Source organism: Balaenoptera borealis (assembly GCF_965194805.1).
Source record: "Balaenoptera borealis genome assembly, chromosome: 6".
Classification (NCBI taxonomy): Eukaryota; Metazoa; Chordata; class Mammalia; order Artiodactyla; family Balaenopteridae; genus Balaenoptera; species Balaenoptera borealis.
In genome coordinates, this window is record NC_138863.1 from 79,353,906 (window position 1) to 79,364,636 (window position 10,731).

General features: G+C 38.7%; 1 long non-coding RNA gene across 1 annotated transcript in view; it reads right to left on the reverse strand.

Moving 5' to 3' along the window:
* Nucleotides 1–375: 375 nt before the first annotated feature.
* The window catches only part of LOC309630482, a 532,185-nt gene continuing 521,829 nt past the window's right edge, over nt 376–10,731 (reverse strand). Inside the window, exon 2 of the long non-coding RNA XR_014245697.1 lies at nt 376–3,769. This is a non-coding gene — a long non-coding RNA (uncharacterized lncRNA). The remainder of the gene's footprint in view (nt 3,770–10,731) is intronic.

Consider the following 10,731-nt stretch of genomic DNA (forward strand, 5'->3'; position numbering starts at 1 on the left):
GCTTAATGTAAAAATAACTTGAACAATACAGAAATATATAAAGTGAAACCAGAAAGGTCTCTTCCCTAATGCTCATTCTCCCCAGTCTACCTCCAACCCCATTCCCTCCCCATACGTAATGTATATGTTATTCCTACATATCTCTACACACCTTTGTAGATCTACATTTTTACGTTTGTAACCTTATTATATGTGTTACTCTGTGACATGTTTTCATTTATCCAATACATCTTAGTGATCTTTTCATGTAAATACATGTAGATCTCCTCCATTCTTTTTAATGATTACAGAATATAAATAATATGGCTAAACACAATTAACTTGGTGAGTCCCACATTTATGAACTTCGGGTTTTTTTTGTTTTTTTAAAAAATTAATTAATTAATTTATTTATTTATTTTTGGCTGTGTTGGGTCTTCGTTTCCATGCGAGGGCTTTCTCCAGTTGCGGCGAGCAGGGGCCACTCTTCATCGCGGTGCGCGGGCCTCTCACTGTTGCGGCCTCTCCCGTTGCGGAGCACAGGCTCCAGACGCGCAGGCTCAGTAGTTGTGGCTCACGGGCTTAGTTGCTCCGTGGCATGTGGGATCCTCCCAGACCAGGGCTCGAACCCGTGTCCCCTGCATTGGCAGGCGGATTTTTTTTTTTTTTCGCATACTGTATTTTATTTTTACAAGAGATAAATGGACTGACGCCAAGCATTGTAAATGGATGACCACAACAAAAGCAACAATGATTGCAATTACCAAACTGGCAGGCGGATTCTTAACCACTGCGCCACCAGGGAAGCCCAACTTTGGTTGTTTTGATTTTTCTCTATCCAAACAACGCTAACGTGGATATCCTATGTTTTATATTTCTATATGCATTTAAGTTTTCTGTATGATAAACTATTCCCAGAAGTAGAATTGTTGGTTAAAGGCTGTGCATGTTTAACACTTTGAAAGATCCTTCCCCCCCCAAAAGATCTCCTATGACTTTAATTTGCATTTCTATGTTTACTAGTGGGTTTGAGCATCTTCATTCATGTCTTTGTGAAATTGCCTGTTTATACTATTTGTGCACTTTCCTGTTGGGTTGGTTATCTCTTTCTTGTTGATTCGATTGAATAACATATTTATAATGAACCATGTTCATTCTATGCAGTAGAAGTCTATAAACAAATGGCAGTTTTACCTCCTTACCCCCATTTGCCTTAACTGAAGCAATATAAAAGCCTAATGGCTTACTCAACTTTTTAAACTGCAATGTCAAGGGGTCAATCAGTGCCAGCCATAGGCATTAATCCAACTTGTACTATATGTCTCAAAGTAATTTAAAAAGACAAAAATATGACTGAAATAGTATTCTCTAGATAGCTCTTTTAAATTAATATAATTAATTTAAAAATTAGGGTATTTGGAGACCTAGATAAATTTATTCTAAAATTTATATGGAAAGGCACAGTCCTAAAATAACTAAAAGCATCTTGAAGAAGATGAATAAAGTGGGAGGACTCACTCTATCTGATATTATGGCCTACCAAGTAGCTATAGTGATCAAGGCAATGTGATACTAGCTGAGGGGTAGACACATAGATAAATAGCAGCCAGAAATAGACTCACAGAAATATGTCCAACTAATTTTTTTTTAATAAATTTATTTATTTTATTTTTGGCTGCGTTGGGTCTTCGTTGCTGCGTGCAGGCTTTCTCTAGTTGCAGTGCGTGGGCTTCTCATTGCAGTGGCTTCTCTTGTTGCAGAGCACAGGCTCTAGGTGCACAGGCTTTAGTAGTTGTGGCTTACGGGTTCTAGAGCACAGGCTCAGTAGTTGTGGCGCATGGGCTTAGTTGCTCTGCAGCATGTGGGATCTTCCCAGACCAGGGATCAAACCCGTGTCCCCTGCATTGGCAGGCGGATTCTTAACCACTGTGCCACCAGGGAAGCCCTGTCCAACTAATTTTTGACAAACATGAAACAGTAATTCAATTGAGGAAAAATAGGAATAGACTTTTGTTACTGAACCAGGCTTGTTTTGCCTGATGCACAACAAAGTTTGCAGCAAAGAGAGGGTTTATTCGCAAGGCAGACCGAGGGAGGAGAGACAGGAGAACAAATCTCAAATCCGCCTGCCCGAAGGCCGGGGGCTTGGATCATTTATAGGGTAAAGAATAAAGAAACAGGGCAGTCTGAGGTATAGGGAGTGTGGGGAATGTGGGGAAAGGTGCCTGGGAAAAGGTGTAATAATCGTGGTTCTGTACAAGCATGACTAAGCTATAGGCCTCTGCACATCCCAGAGGTCACCGAGTGGACACTCTTGCGGGCCCAATTGAAGGGTTGGTGGTCCCATCCAGTCTTTTTTTTTTAATTTTATTTATTTATTTATTTATGGCTGTGTTGGGTCTTCCTTTCTGTGCGAGGGCTTTCTCTGGTTGTGGCAAGTGGGGACCACTCTTCATCGCGGTGCGCGGGCCTCTCACTGTCGCGGCCTCTGTTGTTGCAGAGCACAGGCTCCAGACGCGCAGGCTCAGCAACTGTGGCTCACGGGCCTAGTCGCTCCGCGGCATGTGGGATCTTCCCAGACCAGGGCTCCAACCCGTGTCCCCTGCATTGGCAGGCAGATTCTCAACCACTGCGCCACCAGGGAAGCCCCTCCCATCCAGTCTTAACCAGCTCAGCTGGAACTAGACACAGCTAACTCTTGGCTTAACTCAAACTAGCTGCAGCTGACTCCAAGTTTGTGGAATGATTACTCAGGCAAACATCTTTCTGTTTAGGCTATGTGCAGCTTGGAGGACATGCACGTCTTTTGCAGCAACAATTAAAATCCCTGATTAGTGAAGGCATGTTATAGGGGAAATGGATTTAACTAATGACTACCCCCAAAATGGTGCTAGAGCAACTGGATATCCATAGGTCAAAAAAGGAACCGAGACTTAAACCTCACATCTTATTAAAAATTAACTCAAATGGTTTATATACTCAAAGGCAAAATGTAAAACCAGACTTTTAGGGAAAAAACAAAACAAAAACAAAAACACAAGAAAACCTTCAGAATCTAAGACTAGGCAGAGACTTCAGGATCAAAGGACTAGATCTTAGATGGGACCCTAAAACACTATCTGTAAAAAGGAAAAACTAGTAAATTGGCCCTCATCAAAATGAAAAAATTTTTCCTTTGCTCTAGGAAAAATGCTGTTAACGAGATGAAAAGACAAGCTACAAACTGGGAGAAAACTTTGGAATTCATATATCTGACAAAGGACTAGTATCTAGAATAGATAAAGAACTCTCAAAACTCAATAGTAAAAAACCAAATAATCCAATTAGAAAAATAGACAAACATATGAATAGAATGTATAACTCACTGAAGGAAGTAGATAGTTGGCAAATAAGCACATTTAGATGTTCAACATCATTAGCCATTAAAAAATACAAATTTATGGGCTTCCCTGGTGGCGCAATGGTTAAGAATCTGCCTGCCAAAGCAAGGGACACAGGTTCAAGCCCTGGCTGGGGAAGATCCCACATGCTGCAGAGCAACTAAACCCATGTGCCACAACTACTGAGCCTGAGCTCTAGAGCCCGCAAGCCACAACTACTGAGCCCACGTGCCACAACTACTGAAGCCTGTGCGCCTAGAGCCCATGCTCCGCAACAAGAGAAGCCACGACAATGAGAAGCCCGGGCACTGCAACAAAGAGTAGCCCCCGCTCACCGCAACTAGAGGAAGCTTGCACACAGCAACAAAGACCCAACACAGCCAAAAATAAATAAATAAATAAATAAATTTCTAAAAAAAAAGAAAATACAAATTTAAAACTGCAATGAAATATCACTATACATCTATCAGAATGACTATAATTAAAAATAATGACAACACCATATGCTGATGAGAATGCATATAAACTGGAACGCTCATACATTGCTGGTAGGAATATAAAATGGTAAGCCCGTTCTGAAAACAGATTGGTGGTATCTTATAAAATTAAACATGCAAAGACAACCCTCAGAATGGGAGAAACTATTTGAATAGTCTGATAAGGATCTAGTATCCAAAATATATAAAGAACTCTTACAACTCATCAATAAAAAGGCAATCCAATTTAAAATATGAGAAAAGGATCTGAACAGACATTTCTCCAAAGAAGATATACAAATGGCCAATAAGCACATGAAAAGATGCTCAGTATCACTAGTGATCAGAGAAATGCAAATCAAAAGCACGATGAGATACCACTCCACACCTACTAGGATGGCTAGAATTAAAAAGTCAGATAATAACAAGTGTTGATGAGGATGTGGAGAAATCAGAACCTTTATAACACTGCTGGTGAGAATGGCAAATGGTGCAGCCACCTTGGAAAACAAGGTGGCTGCACCATTTGAAGTTCCTCAAAAATTTAAACATGGAATTACCATATGACCCAGCAATTCCACTCCCAGGTATATGCCCAAGAGAAACACATATATATGCTCATGCAAAAACTTGTACATGGATGTTCTTAGCAGCATTATCCATATAGCAAAAGACAGGAAGAAGCCAAATGTCCATCAGCTGATGAGTGGATCAACAAAATGTGCTGTATCTATATAATGGAATATTATTCAGCCATAAAAGGAACAAAGTACTGATACTTGTTAGAACATGAATGAACCTTGAAAATATGCTCAGTGAAAGAAGCCAGTCACAAAACCCCCACATAATTACATATATATGAAATGTCCAGAAGGGGCAAATATAGAGATAAAATTAGATTAGTGGTTGTTTAGAATTGGAGGGTTGGGGACACTGAGGAGTGATAGCCTAGGGATGTGGGGTATCTTTTTGAGGTGATGAATATGTTTTAAAATTAATTGTACTGATGGTTGCACAACTCTGTGAATACACTAAAAATCATTGAATTGTACAATTTAAATGGGTGAATTATATTTCAATAAAACTGTCACAAAAAATACCTAAACATGCAACCACTATATGACCCCAAAATTGTACTCTTGGGCACTTATCTTAGAGAAATTGGAAGTATATGTCACTTAAAAATCTGTACCAAAATGTTCACAGCAGCTTTATTTGTAAGAGCCAAACCCAGAAAGAACACTGATGTCCTTCAAACAAACTGTGACACATCTATTCCTAGGAGTACTACTCAGGAATAAAAAAGAATGAATTATTGTGAATCACAGCAATTCAGACGAATCTCCAGGGAATTATGCTGAATGAATAAATCGAATCCCCAAAGTTCACATACTGTATGATTTCATTTATAAAAAAATTCTATAATGACAAAATTATAGAAATGGAGAACTAATTAGCCATTGCCAGGGGTCAGGGGGTGGGGTCGGGGGAGACAGAGGGAGCTGGGTATGGCTATAAAAGGGCAATGTGAGGAATCTTTGTGGTGAAGGGCCTGTCGGTTTCTTGACTGTATCAATGTCAGTATCCTGGTTGCGATGTTGTACCATAGTTTTGCAAGATGTTCCCATTGAGGGAAACTGGGTAAAGGGAATATGGGATCCTTCTGTATTATTTCTTACAACTGCATGTGAACTATAATTTTCTCAAAATTAAAGTTTAATTAAAGAAAAAAAGACTAGGCACAATGAGGGCAGGAGTTTTGTACAATATTTAACAGAAAAATCGATTAGTAAAAAAATTATGGTAGATATCTTCAAGTCAACTATCTATTCAGAGAAGTTCCTTCTTGGAAAGGAAACATTCATTTCAACAACCTTAATTTCTTTTAATTAAATTAATTGTTTTTTTTTTTTTGGCTGTGCCATGTGGCTTGTGGGATCTTAGTTCCCCGACCAGGGATTGAACTCGGGCCCTCAGCAGGACCACCTAACCACTGGACCACCAGGGAATTCCCTAAATTTAATTTTAAATTTTTACAGAGTTTAAAAAGTCAGACAGTTCTAAGGGCTTCCCTGGTGGCACAGTGGTTAAGAATCCGCCTGCCAATGCAGGGGACACAGCTTCAAGCCCTGGTCCGAGAAGATCTTACATGCCGCGGAACAACTAAGCCTGTGCAGCACGACTACTGAGCCTGCGCTCTAGAGCCCGCGAGCCACAACTACAGAGCCCGCGAGCCACAACTACTGAGCCCGCATGCCACAACTACTGAAGCCCGCATGCCTAGAGCCCATGCCCCACAACAAGAGAAGCCACTGCAATGAGAAGCCCATGCGCCTCAACGAAGAGTGGCCCCGCTCACTGCAACTAGTGAAAGCCTGTGTGCAGCAACGAAGACCCAGTGCAGCCAAAAATAAATAAATTAAATAAATTTTTTTAAAAAGTCAGACAGTTCTATAAGACAAAATATAGCGATCTCTTGCCTGACCTCTCTTTAATCTAATCTGCCCCACCCCTTCAATTCCTACTTTGAGTCAATCATTTTAGATACTTTCAGTAGTTTCTTTAGGTATTTACCTCTGCCTTTCTATTATAAAATGCTTATAATACTATTTCTTAAGCTTTTACTTTTAGTTATTATCCATTGATTTTCTACCATAAAAAATAAGGATTTAGCTCTCGTATCTCCTTCCTATCATCTCCACACTTCCCCACCCACATCCTCCCAATATAATTATACCAGAAATATAAACAAATATTTAAGTGCTTACACTATTGTGACTATGTAAATACTCTCCTTAGCTGAGCCAGGTAGTATACTATGGTTAAATATCCATTCTTGTACACGGTGGATATTTTCTCTGAAGATAACATCAATACTTGCCTTTTTTCCTGTTTGTTTAGTTTTCTCTGTATATATTGTTATTTCAGCTCTAAACTTCCCACAGAATAATAAGGCTGCTTTCAATATAGGCAAACATATTAACTAAACTATCTGCTCAAATTTGCTTGGAGACATCTCTCCTAAAGCCCTCTGCAGAGGAGGGAAGGTCTGTTACCTGGCTGTGCAGGGGTGGTGAGGAGATCTAGTGGTCGAACTGCGTTTATGCAAGCCACCGACCTCTTGTTTTCAGCCTCATCTGTTTCCCACATTCAGAGACAACTTGTGGCTCTAATTTCTGGGCTTTGAAGGATTTGGCAGCCTAATCAGCATGCTTCTTGGCATCGTCCATCCTCCCTCTTACTGCACATTTCACTTCTTCTTCCTCTAAGTCAGTTATCCTAAGTCTGTTTTGTTAATGTCTCTTAGCTATTATCTCCTCTCCCATCCTCACTATGCTTGTAAATTTTTGAGGTTTTCTTTTAAAAATTTTTTTACCATGATTTCAGTGAGATTTTTGGGTAAGGACAATGAGGGTCAATAGGTGTTTTGCTTTGCCATATTTGAATGGCAGTCCAAACTTCTTGCATTCTAATATGAATATAAATGGTGATTGCTTCCCAATGATCAAGTTTATGGAACGCCTACATTCTTAGGGCATCAGAAGACAACTGTGGCCCTGCCTGCTAATTGTTCTCCACGGATTTCTGGCCAATGGAAAATAAAGAATTGATGAATACTAATTCTGGCACATAGATATGGACAACGTGGATGAAGGAAGCACCCTAGAGATGGCAGAGCAACAAAATAAAAAATCTGGATCCTTGACACTATGATGCTCTCACATACTTGTGCTTGGAAAATTATGTGGGAGAGAGGTTTACTTTAACTTCTGTTTTATACAGACTTCTCTCATTGCTTTTTATTTAGTTATTTGGTTGGTTTACTGCCACCAAACCAGTATCTTACATAATGAACACAATATTTTTTGCTAAGAAAGTCAAGGATATGAGAACAATCATGAAGAGGAAGGCAGAAAAAGAGAGGGAGAAGGAAAAAAGAAATATTAAGAATAAGTTTTTCCCCAAAAAAAAGAGGATAAGCATATGGGAGGCAGGGCAGTGTAGTAGAAATGAGTCAAGTGGAGAGTGGGAAGCCCTTGGGGTCATAGAGACCTAAGTGAACCCCATCTCTGTCATTCATGGGCTCTGTGGGGCACAGTAGCTTACCCATCACAGCAGCACAGTACCATTCTTGGGCAATTCACTCAGCTAGAGGGTAGCTGGAAAGGTGTTTTTAGAGAAAACTGATGGGGGAGAGGCTTTCAACTACTCTTACTTGTATTGTGGGCTTCCTCCACTATTGCTACCATTCCTGCTTGTTCCTAGGAAAATAAATTGTGAAATGAAAAAATCTAAATAAAAGAAGTAAAATTAAAAATAATTAATATTACAGAAATAAAGAAAATATCTGAAGGATAACTTTAACCAGATTTTAAACTCTGGAATAAAAAGATTAAAATCAGTTAAACATAAAAAATGAAAATATGTCGTGACATAAAAATAAAAATTAGATAAATTGAAAGATAGAAACTACAAAGATAATTAAATCAGAATAAATTATAAATACAATTTTTAAAACAATGTAAATGTGCCATGGTATATCCTCAGTAATAAAGAGTAAAATCATAGTTGAAAAAAATTCTTTTCCTATGAGTGATTTTATACTTCATTAAAATAAAACATCACTCCTTTAAAATTTAGAGTATGAAAATTCTCATTCTGCTTTTGGAAATCTTTCTAAAAAGATCTCTGTGCACCATGTAACTTTGATTTTTTTCTTTAATATAAAAATATTGGAGAAAAAATAGCATCATGTTCTACTTGGTAGTTGACTAATCTTAGGTTTATTTTTATTATTAGTGAAAAATGGAACTCTTTCTTCCATTCCTATATCTTAGTCAGACATGATATCATGCAAGCTGATTACATTAAAATAGTTTTTCTCTGGTGATTCATCATCTTTCTCATTTCTTGCACCTCCATGTCTAAGTTCTTGGGTTGGAAGAAGATGACGTTAGACTGATACGTTTTATTTAACATTGATTAAAAGAGTTCAGATTATTGACATTACAACTTTTGTTTTTAAGAACTAAGCCTAGATTACGTTTATTTTTATTTATTTATTTATTTATTTTTGGCTGCGTTGCGTCTTCGTCGCTCTGCGCAGGCTTTCTCTAGTTGCGGCGAGTGGGGGCTACTCTTCATTGTGGTGCATGGACTTCTCATTGTGGTGGCTTCTCTTGTTGCGGAGCACGGGCTCTAGGTGTGTGGGGTTCAGTAGTTGAGGCACACGGCCTCAGTAGTTGTGGCTCGTGGGCTCTAGAGCACAGGCCCATGGCGCATGGGCTTAGTTGCTCCGCGGCATGTGGGATCTTCCCGGACCAAGGCTTGAACCTGTGTCCCTTGCATTGGCAGGCAGATTCTTAACCATTGCACCACCAGGGAAGTCCTAGATTACTTTTTAAAGACATGTTTATTTTTGCTTTATTATTCTTTTAATGGAGGTATAATTTACATAAAATGCACAGACCTTAGGTGTCTTCTTCAGTGAGTTTTGACAAAACAAGACACAGAACATTTTCAGCTCCGCAGAACTCTTCCTGATGCTCATTTCCAGGCAATACCCTTCAAACATTCTGAGTTAAACATTGTTCTAATTTCTGTCATCACAGCTGAGTTTTACCTGTTTTAGGATGTCATATAAATGGAATCATATAGTGTATATTCTTTTGCAGCTATTTTCTTTTGCTCAACATAATTGAGTAAAATTTTTGAGATTCATCTATGTTTCTGTGTGTATCAGTAGTTTGTTCTTTTTTTATTACTGAGTAGTATTCCATTGTATGAAAATAATACCATTTAAAAATCTATTTTCAATCAGTATTGTGAAAATGACTATACTACCCAAAGCAATCTACACTTTCAATGCAATCCCTAACAAATTACCAATGACATATTTCACAGATTTAGAACAAAAAATTTTACAGTTTGTGTAGAAACACAGAAGACCCTGAACAGCCAAAGCAATCTTGAGAAAGGAAAATGGAGCTGGAGGAATCAGGCTCTCCAACTTCAGACTATACTACAAAGCTACAGTAATCAAGACAGTATGGTACTGGGACTTCCCTGGCAGTCCAGTGGTTATAACTTTGCACTCCCAATGCAAGGGCCCAGATTCGATCCCTGGTCAGGGAACTAGATCCCACATGCACACACAACTAAGAGCCCTCATGCCGCAACTACAAGATCCCATGTGCTACAACTAAGGCCCAGCACAGCCAAATAAAAAAATAAAAAAAAAAGACAATATGGTACTGGCACAGAAACAGAAATATCGATCAGTGGTACAGGATAGAAAGCCCAGAGATAAACCCACTCACCTATGGTCACCTAATCTGTGACAAAGGAGGCAAGAATATTCAGTGGAGAAAAGGCAGCCTCTTCAATAAATGGTGCTGGGAAAACTGAACAACTACATGTAAAAGAATGAAATTAGAACACTACCTAACACCATACACAAAAATAAACTCAAAATGAATTAAAGACCTAAATGTAAGACTGGACACTATAAAACTCTTAGAGGAAAACATAGGAAAAACACTCTTTGACATAAATCACAGCAAGATTTTTTATGACCCACCTTCTAGAGTAATGAAAATAAAAACAAAAATAAGCAAATGGGACCTAATTAAACTTAAAATCTTTTTCACAGCAAAGGAAACCATAAACAAGATGAAAAGACAACCCTCAGAATGGGAGAAAATATTTGCAAATGAAGCAACGGACAAAGGATTAATCTCCAAAATATACAAACAGCTCATGCAGCTCAATATCAAAAAAACAATCAAAAAATGGGTGGAAGACCTAAATAGACATTTCACCAAAGACGATATACAGATTGCCAACAAACACATGAAAAGATGCTCAATATCACTAATCGTTAGAGAAATGCAAAT